General features: G+C 39.1%; 1 protein-coding gene across 2 annotated transcripts in view; it reads left to right on the forward strand.

Moving 5' to 3' along the window:
* The window catches only part of LOC140725402 (SH2/SH3 adapter protein NCK1-like), a 208872-nt gene that overhangs the window by 65539 nt on the left and 122623 nt on the right, over window positions 1–20710 (forward strand). For both annotated transcript variants that reach the window (XM_073040825.1, XM_073040824.1), the window contains exon 2: window positions 15348–15397. The gene's annotated coding sequence lies outside the window, so the exon portion shown is untranslated. The remainder of the gene's footprint in view (window positions 1–15347; window positions 15398–20710) is intronic.

Genomic DNA, 20710 nt, shown 5'->3' on the forward strand with positions numbered 1-20710 from the left:
GCTTTTCCTATGGTCTCCCAAGTATCATTTGTACCCTTCAAGGACTCCAGATGCTATTCACCAACGTTTTAGTCCAAATGCTTGCCCAGCTGATCATGGGATTACCGATAACAACAAGTTAGGATTGATCCTAAGGGTTTCTCCATTCAGCTAAGTAGGACCTTGCTGTGGCTGAAGGCATTTTTAAATGTTTGTGAGGCACAAATGAAGATGAAAGACAGAAGTGGTGACAGCATTGGTGAACCTGAAACTTCCTGTCTATCGAAGCATAGACCAGCAATGATTTGAAAGGAAGTTGGATGATATTGGAGTAAGACAAGCTTGCGGGGCTCTATATGAACTCGTGAGTCTTTCTGCACTTGTGGCTTTTCTTTTGTCACTGGTACATTCTTTAGTCATATTAAGAATTGATTAAAAATGTCATCTTCTCCCATTAGACATATCGTGGGAACTTGCTGGCTATTGCAGCACTTAAATAGTATTTCAAGCAATTTAATATTTCAGTTTGGCTAGTTCTGTTAAGCTAAGTCACTGTAAATGTTTTGTAATCCTCGTGTTTCAATGGAACATAGCTAAAAAAAGTGACATTTTGCAAGTTTTATTTGGCAACATCTTGAGCCAGATGTTTGAATTTTTCCTGTGCAGAGGCTCCCATGCTCTTATGTTGAAGGTCAAAATACCATGTGCTGTCTTTTAATGAAATTATCCTGTGACAGTACAGAATTGTTCTGAGGAACTTTCTGGAACATACCAGAGGTATTGTATCATCTTTTTAAAGAAATATGTTTGACAACATTTCTGACATTATTTTTTCTGTATCTTTATGGTTCTGTTTCCTGATCAGTTTCTATGTTTGGTGTCAGCCACCCATCAGTTCCTTCCTTGTTACTCACCTGGATTTGGCCTCCTTTGACATCTGTGCCCATTTCAACTCTTTCCAGACTTTGCACACACAACCAATGGTGTTGGGTCTTCCTGTTGATCCAGACTGCATTTGTGGTAAAATCCAAGTGATGTTATAGATTGTACTTAAGTCCTTGGCAATCAAAGTCAGCGTTAGTCTGAGATCAACAAAGCTATCTACTGGTTCTCAGCTCTTGCCGTTAACTCAATTTTAATTATATATCCATTCCATTTTGGAAGTCACGGATGAATCCACTAAAAATGAGATCTATCTTGAAGTATGAGTAGTTTTGCAAGCCTTCTACAAAATCTGCTTTAAAGCTTATTGCTCAGTGCAGCAGAGGTGTATAAATGAATTTTTTTGCACCTGCCGCCACTTGCATTGGAATATTAATTTCTTTGCTTTTGTATGAGCTTTTTTCCTGCTGTCACAGAAGATTATATTTACATTTTAGTTCCTTGTCTTGTAATATTGCTTTTAGTAGCAACAACTGAAATACCTTTCTGTTCACGTGCTCTTAAGGAATGGATCAACACCTGGAATTATGATATTGTAGTTATTAGTGACACTTGGTTGCAGGAGGGGCAGGACTGACAGCTCAATACTCGGGTTCTGTTTTAGACACAACAGAGGGGAAAGGATTAAATGAAGAGGGGTGATGTTACTTGTCAGGTAAAGTGTCACAGCAGTGCTCAGTCAGGACAAACTGGAGAATTCGTCTAGCGAGATTTAATGGGTGGAACTGAGAAACAAGAAAGATATGACCATGTTAATGGACTATATTGCAGACCACCCAAGGAATATAGAGGAACACATTTGTAGAGATTGCAGACAATTGCAAGAAACAAGGTTGTTATAGTTGGTGATTTTTAACTTTCTACATTGACTGGGACTTCCATACTGTAAAAGGACATCACGGGATAGAGTCTGTCAAATGTGTTTAGGAGAATTCTGTTAATCAGTACGTGGAAGTCCCAATGCGAGAGTGTGCAATACTTGATTTGTTGTTGGGGAGTGACAGGGTAGGTGCCAGAAGTTTGTGTAGAGGAACTTTTTGCATCTAGTAATCACAGTGCCATTAGTTTCAAAGTAAATATGCAAAAAGGTAGGTCTGGTCCATGGTTTGAGATTCTAAATTAGAGAAAGGACAATCTTGATGGTATCAGAAATGATCTGGCAAGTGTGGATTGGGACAGGTATTCAAAGTGAGGTAGTAAATTGTATTAGACAATGGCTTTGTGGGAGAAGCCAGTGTGGTAGTAGATGGTTTCCTCTCTGGCTGGAGGCTTATGGAGTGCTGTGTCTGTTGTCATCTCTATCAACGATCTGGATGATGTGGCTAACTGGATCAGCAAATTTGCAGATGACGCCAAGATTGGGAGAGTTGTGGACAGTGAGGAAGGCCCTCATGGTTTGCAGCAGGATCTGGACCAGCTGGAAAATGGCAGATGGAATTTAACGCTGACAAGTGCAAGCTGTTGCACTTCTGTTGGACCAATCAGGGTAGGTTAATGAATGGTAGGGCACTGAGGAGTGTGTTAGAACAAAGGGTTTTGAAGCACAGGTCCAGAATAACTTGGCATCAATAACTTGGAAAGTGGCATCACAGATAGGGTGATAATATTTTTGGCACATTTGCCATCATAAATCAATGTGTTGCGTATAGGAAGTGGGATGTTATGTTGAAATTGTAGAAGACATTGGTGAGGCCTAATATGGAGAATTGTGTGCAGTTTTCATCACCAGTTTTCATACAGGAAAGATGTAAATAAGATAGAAAGAGTACAGAGAAAATATTTAAGGACGTTGTCAGGTCTGGAGGACCAGAGTTATAAGGAAAGATTTTATAGGTTGGTACTTTATTCCTTGGAATTTAGAAGATTTAAGAGGAGATTTGAGAGGTATACAAAATTGAGGGGTATAGATAGTGGAAAATACAAGGAGGCTTTTTCCACTGAGGTTGGATGGGGCTAAAACCAGAGGTCATGGGTTAAAGCTGAAAGGTGAAAAGTTTAATTCTTCACCCAGAGGATCGTGAGAGTGTGGACTTTTCTTAGATTCCATAACTTTACTTTAATATAAGCTAAGTTTCATTCTAGATTAAGAAAAAAAATTGTGTATCAAATATTCAGAATGAGGATTCATTATGGAAGGTAGATTTCCCATAAAATAAAAACTTCAAATGCCTAAATCAGTGGAGCCCTTTAATAACTGGTTCCTCTAAAAATGTTCCAGTATGTGGCAGCTTTCAAACAAGTTGGTGTAGACACACAAGCGCACAGAACTATTTCCCTGGGCCAAGTTTTTCCAAGGCCTAATTGAGCAGACAGCTGCTCAAGGCTAGATTTTCGTGATAGTTCATACTATGAATTGCAAAGGCAAAAATTTGCTGCTTACCCTGGGGACTTAATGGTAATAGCAAGAAATTGTATTTTTTGTCATCTCAGAGCCAAAATGAAAAGCATGGTAATAAATAGATTTTTATGTAAAACCACATTGGATTTTTTAGCCTTATGTATGTGGGGCAAGTTCTTCATTTCTATTGAAGTATTCTGTGCTTACTCTTTTGAAATACAAGCTGATTTTTTTTTCCCCCCATGGCTGGGGAAAAAGACTGAGATGAAGAGAGGCAGTGATGCTCTTTGTATTAGCTAATGTTACCTGTGCATGTAACATGCACTCCACTTTACATGATGCTTTTTTTCTTTAAGAGTATTTTGCTAGTTGGTGAGCTGTAGACCATAGTTCCATAATTTTATTTTGCAAACCTGGTCACATTTTCAAATATCGTGTATGGAGCAATATATTGATAACTTGTTTAAAAAGGGAGCTCGTGCATTGATATAGGGCCTTTGGCTTTCCAAAATTACTGTTAAATGATTGCAGTTAACATGCCTTGGCTTAAAATAGTGTGTATAGGTTCAGAGATGATTCAGACAGAAAGTGTTTGGTTTCTGCACATTGTAGTGATCACTACCAAAGCAACTCCTGCACAAAACCTCTGGGCCAGGTGGTATCCCTGTGGCTTTTGTTGTGTGTAATACATGTCAGAAAAATAGTTGGTGTATCACACAGTATATTCTGTTACATCAAATATAAACTTCAGGAGGACCATTTTTCGCTGAAGGTTATTGTATTCTATGTATGCATTTGCTGTTAAGTTGTCTTGAAGTGCCATTTTGGTGTAACAGTTTATTTTTCCCCAAAAGCTATTTGGTGCCTAAACCTGGCAGCTTGGGTGAATAGCTTTTCAGAATCAGTATGGAAAGTATAAAGCAAAATTTTGAAATCCAGTGTTCTTTAATTGCATTTCATTTTCTCCATAAGTAACTCATTACTTTATGCATGTCCTGTCTCAAAATTGGTGTGCCAGCATCGGGAATCTGATCTTCTGTATCTGAGAAAGGTGATTTTAAAAAGGCAAAACAATCACTTGTGTAGATTTCAGTGTGAACCTCCAGCAAATCACTCCAAAGTTGTAGTGTGAACCAATGGTCAGGCCATTTGGAAGCAATAAAAAAAACTTCTGGACAAATTGAAATGCTGGCATTCTGTGTAATTAGATGGTAGTTGCTGTGGCCTTGCAACTGTGAACAATCTGTAGTTTCACTAAAGATTGCATTTTATTCTCAATTAAGTGCCTTGTTGAGTAATTTCACTGATAGTAGTTGTTACCAGTGTAATTAACTCAACAAAGCACTTGCGTGAGGATAAAATACAATCTTTAGTGAAACTACAGATTCTTTACAATGTTAAGTTCTCCAAAAGGTAAAAGAGATGCATTAAATATGCAAGTGAAGGTTTGGTCCTTGTGACACTTGGTTGCAATGACATCATGCTTGGTGACCTCTTCAGCATGGCTCCTACTGTTTTCATTCCCATGGTCAGCCATGACTAACTTTGACAAAATTTCCCATCATTTGAAATATCATTTTTTTTGACGGGCTGATTTAGAAGCTGTGAGAAAGAGGCACGCATTGTTGTGAATGCAATGTAAAAATTTGAAAACCAGATGATGAGTACTGTACTTGCAATAAAGTTTTATAAATTGAGAACCAGCTTTCACTGGTTAAACAATTTGGTTTAATTGCTTTTCTTTGTAATTTCATTTGAATGATCTTGTGGGAATTTCAAGGGTAAAGCTGAAGTTTAAAGCTATTTTAAGCTGCTAATGACAGAGTTGGTTTCCTTCAGTATGTTAATATTAATAAGGTTAACCAGAGGGCAAGGTCACATTGTTGTAAAGAGTCCTTTGATCAGTACTCCTGCATCCACAGCTGGCATTTATTATGAATATGAAATATTCACAATATGAAAGCTGCCCATGCCAATATATAATCATGAAGTTATAGTTCTACTTCAGTTGTCTTTTGGAAGATGTGTATTGGCTTCGATATAAGAAACATGAAGTTAATATGCAGATTTTACTGGTTCATTGCATTAGGCCTTTTAACCCATAGAATTTGGTTGAAGCATTTCTACCTGCATTAAGTATGAAGGCAATGTGTTTAAAAGACTTAAGTATGATTTTGGTTTTTAAAAGCAGAACAATCTCTGGCAATATTTCCAGGCTGTGAACAAAAAAATTGGTAATGTTAGATTTCCAGCTTTGCACTGTTATTCTGGCCATCGGTTTTGATGGAGCACCATGCATTTTAGATTTCACAAGCCATACAACAGCAGATTAAAAATAGACATGAATTAAATGGTGCATTTAGAAGCTTGAACTGCTCAAGTATGCCCATGATGTCGGAAGTTGGAGCAGCACAGGAGACACTGAGAAAGGAGAGTGATGACCCGATGCAGACTGTGGGACTACTATAGGTAGCAGGCAGGCCAGTTCTTTATGTTGGATTTTTCTTATTCTGCATGAATCCCTGGAGGTAAAGGGGAGAATAGGATAAAACACAAATTGTGCATAATTGTTGAGTTCCCAATTCAGTTTGATTTTTTTTGTGCAGTTAACAAGCTGTATAGTCACTGTAATTTGCAGGGGTTATTTAAACATGACCCACTTATAGAAGGGCTATTAACTTTCTAAATGTGGCTCCTGATGTGTCGACACACATTCTTGGCTTCAAGTTCTCTTCCCTTCGCAATCCTCTGCTGATTCAATGTGTTCATTGTCCTTCTCTGCAGGTCTCTGCTGGGCGTAATGTAACTGCTGGAAATGCCAGCTTTACAATAATATGAATGTTTGCTGGTTCCTGACATTGAATGAGGGAACTAAATTTCTTTTATATGGATTGTTGTTGAGGGACGAAATTGTTGGCAAGGGTTTGTAATTTTTGTCTATATTGCAAGTCTTGTGCTCGTGCCAATAATTCTGTCTCCAATTCTGGCCATTTAATATTAAGGTAAATGCTTGTAATCTCTGGTGTATTAAAATTGAAGTTTATGCTGTGCATCACAAAGAAAACTGCTTTTGTATACATTAACCTAAGGTTTCTGTCACTGGCAGGTTTAAGATGCATTATTTCTAAAGGCAGCCTCGGTCCTTTTGGTTCACCTCCAAGAGATAATGGTGAAGTCTACTTGTATTTGCTTCTCTTAAACTACTTATCATAGACTATCTCTTTCTGGAACTGTGCTTTCCTCGTATCTCTAATCTTTTGCTTTTTAGATTCCTTCTCTAAATCTTGCTACCTTCTTTCTCTATGCCGCTGAGGTTATGAAGACTGCCTCGGCTGCTGTGCTTCGTGCCTGCTAATATGGTGGGTGAACTGATACTGAGGCTTAGGCCTACTCCAGGCTGCTCCAGGGTTCAGACCTAAGGACTCATTTCGGCTCGTAATGTTACTGCTCACTTGTGTTGATTGCATGATTAATGTCTTTTAACCCCTTTCTCTGCACATCAGGCATTGGGTTTTATATTTTCTTAAACTGGGTTCTTTTGGGTTTCTTGTTCTGTGGCTACCTGTTGACAAAACAAATCTCAAGGTTGTATAATTTGTATACAGTCTTTGATATTGTACTTTGAATGCTTTCTAATCCAGATCTCCTTCATTTAAGATGCAAATAAAGTAAGTCAACGTGACTTTGGTTAACCCCATTTTTCTAAAGCTTACTCATTTTGGTGTTACTACTTAAAGAAAGATATTTTTGTAATTACCTCTACTTCCCAGCAGAGCAATCCCTTTATCAGTCAACTGCATTAACACTGCTTCTTGTGTACACATGAAACTTCTAAATTTCATTATTTTCCACTTTGCTCAGTGATTCACATGGTCTAGTTCTGACTCCCTTTCTGGATAGACAAGTCACAAACCAAATACAGTGTAGGGAAGTGTATGATCATGCACTTTGGTAGAAAAAATAAAAGAGTTGACTACTTTCTAAATGGAGGGAAACTACAAAAAACTGAGACACAAAAGGACTTGGAAGTCCTTGTGCAGGATTCCCTAAAGGTTAATTTGCAAGTTGAATCTGTGGTGAGGAAGGTAAATGCAATGTTAACATTCATTTGAAGTGGACTAGAATATAAAAGCGAGGATGTAATATTGAAATTCTATAAAGAACTGAGGCCTCACTTGGAGTGTTGTAAGCAGATTTGGGTGCCTTATCTTTCAAAAGATGTACTGAAACTGGAGAGGTTCAAAGGAGGTTCACAGAAATGATTCCAGGATTGATTGGCTTGTTACATGAAGTGTTTGATGGTTCTAGGCTTGTATTCTCTAGAATTCAGAAGACTGAGGGGTGACCTCATCGAAACCTATCAAATGGTGAAAGACCTTGATAGGGTTGATGTGAAGAGGATGTCTCCTATGGTGGGAGAGTCTTAACCAGAGGACACAGCCCTAGAATAGAGGGGCGTCCTTTTAGAACAGAGATGGGGAATTTCTTTATCCAGAGGTTGGTGAAACAGTGGAATTCTTTGCCACAGGCAGCTGGGAGGCAAGGATTTTACTTTCATTTAAAGCAGATGTTGATAGATTGATTGGTCAGGGCATGAAGGGATATGGCGAGAAGACAGGAGATGGGTGCTAAAATCACTTCCACTTCCAATATAGTGTACCACATTTCTTATTGACAGTGTAGTTGTCCTCTCTGCTTTGCAGAGACTAAATGCCGATTGGGTGATAACTTTACAAGGGTACTCATGGTTAGCCTGCTTGGGCAACCATAGTTTGCCATTGACTGCCATTTAAATTCTCCATCTCACTCGTTTCCAACCCATCTAAGGTGGCTTCCTGGACTGTGGTAATGGTGCCCAGTGCATGCTTGAACTGAATTTCATCTGCATCGGCACACTGCAGCTTTCCACAGTCTACGTTAATTTCCTCAACTTCGGTTCCCTGCCGCCTCTGCATCTGATCTGACTATTCCATTCAGCTCTGATGTGACTTGATGTGTTCTGTAAACCTGCTGTTTGCAAAAGTGTTGGTGCGTGGCCAAGTGGTTAAGGTGTTCATCTAGTGATCTGAAGGTCACTAGTTCGAGCCTTGGCTGAGGCTTGCGTGTGTGTCCTTGAGCAAGACACTTAACCACACGTTGCTCTGCGACGACACTGGTGCCAAGCTGTATGGGTCCTAGTGCCCTTCCCTTGACAACATTGGTGGTGTGGAGAGGGGAGACTTACAGCTTGGGCAACTGCCAGTCTTCCATTTTTAAAAAAAACCTTGCCCAGCCAGGCCTGTGCCTGGAAACTTTCCAAGGCACAAATCCATGGTCTATCAAGATTAACGGAGGCCTACTACATACATTTGCAAAACTTTGTACTTTATTTATACCAGTCCTCATTAACTAATTTGACCTGAGGATAATTGCAACTTTTCCCCCTGGTAATCCTGGTTACCCCATCATGGATGTGCCTTTGTCCTATTTGTTCCTTCCTCTGCCTTCTCTACAACTTAAAATCATTTTTCTTCCTTTCTGACTTCTGACAGTATTTTTGGTCTGAAACAAATGCTTCCATGGATGACGTCTGACCTGTTTGCACCAAGTTTTTCTTTTTAATTGTAAGCAATCCCACTAGTGTCATTTTTACTTCTGTCTTGTGTCATGTTCATCAACTCAGCTTTGATTCTTAACTAAGGAATTTAAGTGGAGAAAAATTATTTCTTTGAGAGTCTATGCGTAGCAAGCATTTGTTGCCCATCCCTAGCGGTTCTACAGAGGATGGTGTTGAGCTGTAACTTGAACTGAGTGGGAGTTTTCTAGGTGTTTTAGCCAGCAGTTAAGACTCGTAAATGTATTTCCACATTGGTATGATTTTGAATTAAATTGAATAATAGAAAGTTTGTGTTTGGCTTGTGTATCATCAAACTTGCAAGTTGAAAATTAACCCCATTGCCCATTTATTACACAATTGATCCCTTGGAATGTGGGCATCCTTGAGTTTGAGGACATTTTGTTCATGTGAGGTGAGTTTGGTGTTCTGAAGTGAGTTTTAATTGCTCAAAGCTCTGCTCAGATCTCTCAGAATCATGTACACAGACACAGTAATTTAATCACTCAGAAATCAGAACACCTGAAATCCAGACCTAAAAATGGAATTAAAGAAGAATCTTTCTCCGGCATTTAATGAGGTTCCTCTGTAGAAGAAAGCCAAAAAAAAGTCAGATTGAATCCAGACTGGCCAGATTAGGAAAACCGTAGGTGGAAAAACTTGGCTCGAGAGATGGTAGCAAGCAGAATAACATGACAGTTCTCTGGAGGGAAATGTGTTCCAGAGGATGAGTAGAGCATGATGGAGATGGGTATTGCCTCCACTCCCATTAGGCACGAGCACCCTAGCTGAATGTCAACATAGTATTCTAAGAATTATTTTCTTGTGCCTTCTCTCTAGCATCTGGAATGGTGGTATTCGCTTGTGAAGCACACCAGTAATAGCTTAGCAATTGAAGGGGCAAAAAGAATACTCAATACCACCTTTGGAACTAGCAAACGTTTTCTATGCTTCATTACTTTGTATGTTTTTTAAGAATGTGAAGTGATATAAAATGGGCTTCATTGTAAATTTGCAACATGCGAGATAAAAAGCAGAAAACCATCGTGTCAGGTGTCATCAATTCCATTCTCTAAAATGAGCTTTAATTTTTTTTAACAGGTTTCTTGCCATGTGTTTTATTTTTTGGTGTTTTAATGCAGTCTTTTCTCCATATTTGAATATTTGTATTAAATACTCCATTGAATTTTTGTTTGAAAATTTTGAAACAAACTTCGTTTTCAAAAAAAACGGTGACAATATCCAGACGAAGATGGCGTCAGTAAACAATGTGACCAAGGGAAACCTTCTCCAGAAGATACTCAAAACTACTACTTTCACTTTTGTCTTTTCTTTCAAATGTGGTTCTGCTACTGTTGGAGCCTACGATCTACACATGGGTTATCTGTTTTCGGGCCGATAGAGCAATCTGGTGCTTTGCTGTCTGAGGCAGTCCTGGGAGTCTTCGAAGTGTGCGGCCTGGAGATGGGGCACAAGCCCGTGTTCGATTTCTCGATGATCTCACAGATGAGAGTGCTGAGGAGGAGTGAAATCATTGAGGCACGTACAGAAGGCAAGAGGATGTTCAAAATCATCTACCCAGCTTCTCGCTCAATCCTGCCAGAGGAAGGAGTCTGCATGTGACGGGTCTCTCTCTCTCCCTCAGTGCTGTTGGAGGATGGCGCCGGAGTCCTTGAATAAGGTTTAATTGACATGGTTTGCAGTTCAGGTTATGATGTGTTTCTGGATTCTAGTCACTTTTTTGCAGATAATGAACACTGAGCTGAATTGAATATGCCTGGACTCCTTTGATTTTGTTTTATATTCTGCTTTTTTTCACACTTTTTGCCAGTTACCGGATTTGTGTTTTTTTTCCGCATGTGGTGAGAGGGGGGATTTAATGCTTTTTTGAAGAGGTTTCATGGTTTTCTTTGTTTCATGGCTGTCTGTGGGGAAGAGGATTTAAAATGCTGCATACATGCTTTGATAGTAAATAACTGTACTTTGAATCTTTTAAAATGCTCTGAAGCTTAGATTGTAGGTAAACTTAAGGTATTTTTGGAACCTTTTTAGGATTTGGCAAGCTGTTGTGCCATTTTTTTTTAAATAGAAGGAAGTCTGGCTCCGGTCTGCCATTAGTACATTAGGATAATTACCCTCTTTTTGAATTTGCTCTTGCATATGAAGATAGAAAAGTATTGCTTTGTTCCCTGGCTCAGTTTATATTAAAGGTCAATTCTTTTGGGACACTGAACTTCAGAAAATAACCACATTAAATTTCATTGTAACATGATTATTGGCTAACAATTGTCTACAAATGCAAACACTGTGTAGTGGATTTTGTTTTTAATCCTAGCATTAGAAGCATTTGTTTGGAAAGCAGCTGTCTATCCCTGTAGTTTATCCCTTCAGGGTTAGAACTTAGAGTTGAATTTCACTGTTAATGGGCAAATTGTTTTTTACATGTAATGCCTTGATGCCTGTGTTAAGTGCAAAGCCGGTAAACAATACTGGAAAGGCACCCCTAAAATAGTCTTGTGAAAGCTATTTTTTATATTGGCTGTAACACAATTTACCATGAAATTTAAAAAAAAACTGAAGATTTGGAAATCTGAAAGCAAGAAAATACTGGAAATATTGAGTGGCCAGGGAACATTTGTGGGGCGAGAAATGGAATTAGTGTTACAGATTGAAAATCCTCTGCCAGAAGTGAGAAGAGAAACTAAATGGGGCTTGGGTTGAGTGGGGGGCAGGAGGTGTTGGGATGGGAATAAATAAGGTAAAGCTGTGGTACTATCTGAAGGGCAGTTTGGTGTTTGTGTGAAGCTGTCTGGTTAATAGGTAGAGATCCAGGGGTTGTTAGACCGAGAAGCCATACAGGATGAATATGGGAGGGAGTATAGTTGAGATAAATGTGGGAGTCTAGAGTCCTGTAATAGGTGTTTGGTATTAGTGTTATCTCTGAGAGGGAGAGATTAGAGTTGGGGCGAGAACACATGAGGTAGAGCTGTGCGAGCGATGGAACAGTGTGAGAAAAGAAGCAGCACAAATTCAGTTTTCAGTGTACTCAAGTGAGAGTGGCTTTGGTATGACCATTGTTCATAAAGTCCACATGCTGCTTGTCTTCTACTGTGGCAGGGAGCAGTGAACCGTTTGAGAGTTGATGCTACTGTTTGAGGCAAAATGGTGTCTGATAGGTAGAGGACTTTTCACCAACCGGAGCAGCACCACCTTTGTCAGGTATCTGGTTTGGCCCTCATTGCTACAAGTTGAGAAGGGGATAAGTTAAAGCAAGTCAGGAAAAAGAACATCCAGATTGTATTCCCCTTCCTTCCCCCCCCCCCCCCCACCCCCCAAACACACCCTGCTCCTTGAAACCTGGATGGGAAATGGTGTCCACAAACTACATAGTTTTGAGGGTGTAGGGATCAGTGACACAGGGAGAGAAAGAGGCTAGGTGTTTTGAAGTTTAAGGAGAATTGCTGTATAGGATGTCAAAGGATATTCTTGACTCCGTAATGTGAGTTCAGATTAGTGTTCCTAGCTTCACTGGATTTGTTTATTTCATTCATCTCCGGTGAACGCCTTGAACATTGTTTAATGATGACACTCACTGGGTTTGAGGAAACTTGGATAAGGGCATCATGTTCATCCTTCCTCCTTGTAATATATTGTAGTAAATCAGAACTTAAGATCTGTCAATTGAGTTTTAGAATATCAAAGTTCAAAGTAAAATTTATAATCAGAGTACATGCCACCTCATACTTGCTACCTTAGATTCTGTTTTCTGCGGGCATACTTAGCAAATCTATAGAACAGTGACTAAATGGAATCAATGGACAACAACCTGTACATGGTTATAAAGGAACTGTTTCTGTGGCAGGATGGAGAGAAAGAAATTTGTTTGGCAAGGATGATATGATGCACAGCAGTTGAAGTGGCCTATGGATTTGGTGACAAAATTGCATTCAATATTTGCAAGAAAACTGCGGCAGAACTCAGAACAGCACAGAAGATATTGACCAATAATGAACGAGGTGCTGGCAAGAAATAATAAATTGAGCTCAGTTGAAATTCCTGTGTATAAATAAATATGAAAAACATTGCCTTGTAGAGTGCATTGTTTGGTAAATGCCCAGGATTGAATTAATACCCTGCTTGGCTTGTAATGATCTTCCCCAATCTTGTAATGTCAGGAAGTTGATTTGGTCTTGGGGTGAGGGGAAGCTTTTTCAAACAGTTTTTTTTTTGCTGTTTATATCCAGTCTATTTCATACATTTTAATTTGTCACTATAAAGTATAAAGTTAAGGATGTTTCTTGATCAGTCCTTGGTGGAGAAGAGAAACAATGAGCAATATTTTTATAACCTTACCTCATATTTCTCAATACTTTCAGGATTTTGGGAACTAATGAGTAAAATAGTAAATGTGAGCAAGATAGTTCAACTTTTAAACAAAGTTAAATAGCAAACTTTGTTTTTGCTGACTGGCTTTGACTTTGTTTATTACAGATGGCTTGAATCCTGCTTTACAAAAAAGTGACTCTAGTCAGAAACATAGTGCAAATAATTAGTGAAAACACAAAATGCTGGCAGAACTCAGCAGGCCAGACAGCATCTATGGGAGGAGGTAGTGAATGGAGGTATGGGAGGTAGTCTACCTCCCCCTAGCCCATTTCCCTTCAGCCTATCACTTCCCAGCTCTCTACTTCATCCCTCCCCCACTTCTTATCCCCCCTCGACCATCCCATGTTACTTCACTCCTGATGAAGGGTTTCAGCCCGAAACGTCGTCACTACCTCCTCCCATAGATGCTGTCTGGTCTGCTGAGTTCTGCCAGTATTTTGTGTTTTTATTTATTTCCAGCATCTGCAGATTCACTCGTGTTGCAAATAATTAGTGCTTCAGTTTATTCAAAGAAAACTTGTTGCTTTAAATGGTTTTGTAAAATTTGGAAGTTGTGCTTTGAATACTCAGTAATGATTATCCAAAAGTAATGTCCAGGATAAACGTCAGTTTTATCCTTTTGGAGGGGGGAGGGTGTTGTGGATGACGCATTTGGGATTTGCACTCAAGTTGCAGAATGAAAATTGATTTTAGTTGGGAAGTGAAAGTCAAATGCTAATATTTTTTAAACAAGTTATGTGAAACAATAATAACAGACTATTTAACTTGGGAATGTATACTTAAAAGCAGAACAAAGAAGATTATTCAAATTCAGTGAAGATTTAAAACATTTCTCCTTTGCTCTTACCTCCACATGTGATATAGGAAATTAGATGATTCCCAGACCAAGCAGTTAACACGTTAGCAGACTGGTATTTAGTAATTTTGATATGTTCAGCATTCATACTAAGCCTCTGATAGGAACTAGAAGGTTTTGTTTCAAATGTATGTTCTGAGTGCCAATCTCGAGTGATGGGCTGAAATAAATTTGGGGCTAGTGCAAGAGATGACTTAATGGCAGATCGATATCGGACACCATTCCATATCACATTCGGAAAGGTGGCCAATCCAGATGAAGCATTTGGGTGTTTAAAAAAGCTTGATTCTGTGCCTGCAAAATAAATAACACTTCAAATTAAATTCGTGGTACAGTGTCTCCAAGAAAATAAAGAGCAGGTTCAGTTAAGAAGTCTTTCTCATTTCTGTATGCTCTACTATAATTTTAAATAAGTAGTCAGACACGTTATTTTCTGTTTTGTCCAGTCAGATTTGACTGCTAGTTTCTCTTGTTTCTTCAGCTTTACTTCTGTTTCTGTCCTTCACCAAATATAGCTTTTCTGACTATTTTAGCTTCTGGCATAAAGGCATTCACTGTTGAATGTTGTGATTTATATTAGTGTTTGATATTTTCAGAAGCAGTGTTTTTACTTTTAATTGTTTTTAGGAAGTTCATTTTCATTTGAGATGCATTATGCAATTATTCTTTCCAAAGCATGTAATAACTAAATGAGGAAATGCTTGCAGATGAATGAAACATAAAATGAGTAAACTTAAAAAGCGCCCTTTGCTGGTTTACAAAATGCTTTGGTCGTTACCTCAGAAGGGAAGAAAAAATGCAGCTATTTTGTTGCGTTGATAATTCTTGCAGCACTTGTTACAGCATGGAGATCATTTGGCCCATCAGGATCATGCCACTTCTCACCAGCAAATCCAGTTCCCTTCCCCTCTTCCCTGTGTTCTCGTGTCCATCAAATCGCTATCGATTCATTTGCCGCTCAAGTACTCAGTGTTTTTTTACGGAGCTGATTAACGTACAGTACCAGCACATCTTCAACTGGCGTTCAAGCCCACACAGAGCAATGCAAACTCCACAAATTCCAGAGAGACTTTGAGGGGGACAGGTGGGATAGAGGGGGGTTAGTTTTCAGTATGGGCCTCTGCAGCTGCGGGGCAGGGGTAACTACTGTATCATCAAGCTGCCATTGTTACAACAATCATATTGGTTCTAAACACTGAGGGGAAAACCATCTAATAATGCAGTGAATTGAATTGTTTTTGTTTTAATTTCAGCTCGTCATTGAACAAGAAACTCTGAGGCTGGCTGTTTTGATGTGGCACAGGTAGAATATTTTTTATTAACCAACAAATAACTTTAAAATCACTTGATTTGCCATAAATTGGGGTACCTGTATAATTTTCATAATGCATGGGGGGAATTGATTCTCTAAACAGTGTGATTGCATTTTTTTCAAATGGCATTACTGTGGTATTCATTACAACATAAATCTTTAGCCTGGATGCTGAACCTCAAATAGGTTTTGTTTAGTGCTATGCAAAAGGATCTAATAAAGCTGCCGGGCAGAATAATTGCTGATGTACAGTGGTATCAAATCCAGGATAAATAGCAATACAGCTTAAGGCCTATGTGGCCTTTTCACAGGTGTGATCAGAACCATACAGAATTCTTCGATGTAGTCCCGACGAAGGTTTGTTGCAGTGATGGCTAAATGCCTTTTGATTTCCAACCTTGAAGCTTTCCATTTAGCCTTTTGGATTTCTCTTTTGTAATGGAGTTCATTTCTAGCTTTTTTTTGGCATGAGGGAATTACTTGTCTTTGTGTTTTTGTTTGGTCCTAAAGTGCTTGATCTCAGCCTTGATCTGCACTGAAACCTAGCTACTTTTACTCTTACCCACTCAATTAATCAATCCCTCTGTAATTTAATGCTGGCATGTGGTTGTAGAACATGCGTGACAAATATAATTGAAACGTTAAATGAATTTATATTTTTGTAGTTATGGCATTAACCAAATATAGATTCTGGAGGAATGAACAGAATAATTGTTGGAGGTAACTGCAGATTACAAAGCGGTTACAAATTTGAGTACAGCTCCATTTTGAGTTCGGCAGTGGGTGTAGTGTACATTACCAAAGAACAAAAACTTGTTAAGAAAAAAAGTTAATGGCTAGTCCATCTTCTGTGATACAAAATAATTGTTAAAACTAAAGAGTACATGCCCATCAAAATGATGCAGGGTGACATTGACTGAATTGTGGAGTAACTTGTAATGCTGGGACTAGTTATTCTACAAAGAGGGACAAATTTATGGTAAATATTTTCTAGTTCTTGGGACAATGATTTATTGTCAGTTTCAAATGGAAAAATGCATAACTTGGAGGCAGTGGGAAGAGAAAAGGCTAATAAGGTTAGTTTTATGCTTTATGAAACCTATTTTGTCAACTTGACTGCTCTGTAGGTTTATGCTAATTGATCAATATTACTTATGTCATGGTATAGTAAACAGGTGAAAACCTATTGGATCTAGATGCTACCTGTCCTGTTGTGTTCTTCCAGTACTTAGTGTTTATGGCACTGTAAACCTTTTATTTGCGATTATTGAACTAAGGCAAATATCCTTTAGTCAAAGCTCATAGAATATCTTGCTAGGATTAAGAATTACTGTTTCATAGTAAATACCTATTTCCAATGTCATAAGAGAGCAATGGTTATTTAAAACATTCATATTTTTTAAACTGAGTTTCCACTTGCTGAATAAAGGTAGTAAGTTATACAGACAAGGTCCCTTAGCTTCAGGTCTAGCACAAACCTGGTCAATAGTACTGGAGAAGAGGAAATTCATTCTGCTGCACTTGGACATTGCTTGTGTACTGTTTAGTAATAAACAGTAAGTAAAAATACTAAACATGTCTTATAAATTTTTAAATCTCATCTCAAATCATTCATTATATAGTATTTTGCTGCATTTTGGGTTTTGATTTTAAGAAAGATTATGAAATACCTACTTGGCTGTTTTTCAGTATGTGTGATTGGGACTTGTCCTAAAGGCACCACTAAGTAAATGTTGTTTTTAGGGAATGTCCTACTAACATTAGCAGAACATCCACCCACTGGTACCGTTTATGGTGACTTCAGAACAGATTTTTTTCTTTGATATTTTTGTAGCATGAAGCACATAGATTTGGACATCAGACCAAAAAAAGGTACCACATCTGCAGTTACTAAGCAAAGAGCTAGTCGTTTCATTGCCCGGTTTAGAAAATGGCTGAAAAGGGGTTTTATGAGTTGCATTGATTGTAAACCTCAGATAGTCCCTCCGCCATGATGTCTGGCAGAGGCATCATCATCATCTAACAGCTTCAGTAATTGTTGCTAGTCCTTCCTCATTTACTTGCCTGGTTTCCCTCAAGTACATCCATGCTCTTGGACTGTTCCATATGACAATCAGTTCTGTATTCAAACCATTGAATTTTCATTTCTGTCTGAATCTGAACATGCAATAGAAGTACTGGTCATACAGGGATACAGACCCTTCAGTCTAATGAGTCCTTGCTGATCATGGTGCCTGCCTAGATGGTCCCAATTTCCTGTGTTTGACTCATATCCCCATGTACATATCAGAGTCATTTTTAAATGATGCTGTTGTACCTTCCTCAGGCATCTCATTCCATATAATCAGTCTTTGTGGAAAAAGATTTTCCTGTCTTCTTTGGTAATGTTCACTTTCAACAGCACATCCTAATTTTGTGTCATCTGCAAATTTCCCATTTCAGTCTTGTGCACTCACAACCAAATCATTTACATAAATAATGAAGAACAAGGGTCTCAACACCCTTTCGTGTGGCAAACCATTAGCCTCAAGTCTGACAAACAACAATTCAACCACTATCTTCTGCTTCCTGAGGCAATTTTGAATCCATCTAACTAGCTCTCCCTGGATTCTGTGACTAGTCTATTATGTGGGACCTTTTCAAAGACCCTGGTGAAGTCCAAATGGACAGCATCCTCTGCCATGTGCTCATCTTTTACATTAGCTCTTTTAAAAAAAAACTACAAAAAATTCATCAAGCGTGACTTTCCAAGCACAAAGCTGTCTTTACTCTCAATCAGATTGCATCTATCCAAAAGCTGGTAGTGATGTCCCTCAGAGTACCCTTCAGCAGCTTCCCCTTACTGATGTCAGGCTGTCTGGCTGTAGTTCTCTGGCTTGGCTTGGCAACCCATAACCAAAACAATACAGGCTGCCTTCCAGTTTTCAGGAACTTCACTGAACAAATATCCCTGCAAGGGCTTCGCAATTTCTTATCTAGACAAATTGAGAATGTACTTTGTAGGGTTCTAGGGGTTCGTACATTTCAATGCACTGTAAGCCTGCAGATACTCTTGTGTAATCTGATGACCTCCACATCATCCACCTTTTTTCTGCTATCTCTTGAGCAACCATGATTTTCTCCTCAGTAAACAGAGGAAAAATATTCATTAAAATCCCACCCATCTTCTGCAGCTCAACATAGATGATCTCCAAGGGGATCCGCAGTCACTCTTTTACTCTTAAGGCTATAGAACCTCTTGGAATTCTCTTGGTGCTACCTGCTGGGTCTGCCTTTGTGGCCCTGTTTTCTCTCAGAAGGGTATGATTAATCTGTTTCGAGTTACCAAGGGATTTGGTTGTCCCCAACTTCCTATACCCACTGCAGGGCCTCCTTTTTCTTGACCATAGTCTCAATATCTCTCATTAGCCAAGGTTCCCTAAGCTAGTTAGGTTTACTCTTTGTCCTGACAGGAACATGCTGCTCCTGGGCGCTTGATATCACATTTTTTGACCGCCTCCCTTTCCTTCAAACGGTCACAATTGACTTCTGCTTGATCCTCCCACATTTCTCCCAAAATTATCTCCGCTACAGTTTAGGGCCCTAACTTGTGGACCTTCCATCCTTTTCCATGACTACCTTAAAACAAATTGATTTATGGTCACGAGAGCCAAAGTGCTGTCTGATTGCCCCTTTAGTTTCTTGCCCTGCCCCTTTCCTTAAGTGAAGGTCCAGCATTGTGCCCCCACTGTGTAGAGCTTTCAACATAAAGATTCAGGAAGCATTTTCCTGGACCTGTTGATAAAATCCATCACATCCAGACTCTGGATTGTCCAATAAGTACTGGGAACATTAAAATCTCCCACTAAAACAACTGAGCTATTTTTCTGCACACTTGCTCAAGTTCCTGTTAACTGTTAAGGGTGTGAGGAGTAATTTAATAAGGCTTGACTAGAATGACTCTGCCCTTGTTTCTATGTTCTACCCTAATGGCCTCACTGAATATCTAAGAGATGCCGTTATCTCCACCTTTATCAAAAAGGCAACCCTGCATTGCATCCCCACCCCCCACTTACCTGTACTACCTACATGCCTGTAGCATCTATAACCTGGAATATTGAGCCATCAGTCCTGCCCATAGCCATGTTTCTGTCATGGCTACAGCATCCCAGTCCTTGGACTCAATCCGCATTCAGAGTTAGTTTGCCTTTTCTGTTAAATGTCATGCATTGATATAAGTGCAGTTTAAATGAGTGTTCCCTTCCCTGCCTTTACTGTGCCCTTGGCTACTGTTACTAACCGTGTGCTCTGCTTTATCCCAGGACTTCCTCCTTCTCAATGTCCCACTCTCCACCAATCTGTTTTAAACACTCCCATGCAGCATCAGCAAATTTCCCTGCAAGGATTTTGGCTCTTCTCTGGCTGAAGTGCAACACGTCCCTCGTGCATGTTTCCGCTACGCCATAAGAGATCCCAGTGTTCCAAGAACCTGAATCCCTGACCCCTGCTTCATCTCCTCAGCCAGGAATACATCTGTCCTATCTTTGTATTTCTGACCTCACTAGCATGTGGCACCAGAAGTAATCCACCACTCATTATCCTTGAGGTCCTGCCTCTTAGTTTTTAACTAAATCCCTCTAATCATGTTGCAGGACCTCATCCTGTACTCTAAGTATGTCATTTGCACCAACATGTACAATTACCATCTAGCTGTTCGTCCTCCCACTTGAGAATTTTCTGCAGTGGCTCAGAGACTTCCTGGATTGTGACACCCAGGAAGCAATTCTTTTTCATTCAAAGTGCTTTAGGAAATTGAGATTGTGGAAGGTTTTATGAATGGAGTTCTTCATTGAGCAGTACTAGTTAATTCATAAAGGAATTGGGTGAATTACAATTGCATCAACTTCATTGCAAGGTGATTAGGAGAATTCAAATGGCATTGTCTAAATTTAGACTTGGTTGGGCTATGAAAAATCCATTATTTCAGTGCAATTTTTAGTCTTTGAATAGATCAAAAAAAATTCTATCAATTCTAATGTATCTTTTTACCGTTGAATTGTCACTCTATCCCTTTAGTAACTTGTGCTTAAAATGGTTACATTGTACTGAAATATATGTATAATTTGATATTTGGTAAGCAATGTTTTGTATAATATTTGTCATGGTGTAGCGAGCTATTTGAAATCTACAAACTTAGCACTGAAAGGCAAGTGTTTTATTTTGGTTTGCAAATATTCCATAGGTGGCAATGTAAGCCATAATAATAACTTAAACTCTCTGTCTGAGCCATGCGTTTGGCATGCCACATCAGTTTCAATTCCTCCT

The sequence above is a fragment of the Hemitrygon akajei genome, chromosome 3 (genome assembly GCF_048418815.1).
Source record: "Hemitrygon akajei chromosome 3, sHemAka1.3, whole genome shotgun sequence".
NCBI classification, from domain to species: Eukaryota; Metazoa; Chordata; class Chondrichthyes; order Myliobatiformes; family Dasyatidae; genus Hemitrygon; species Hemitrygon akajei.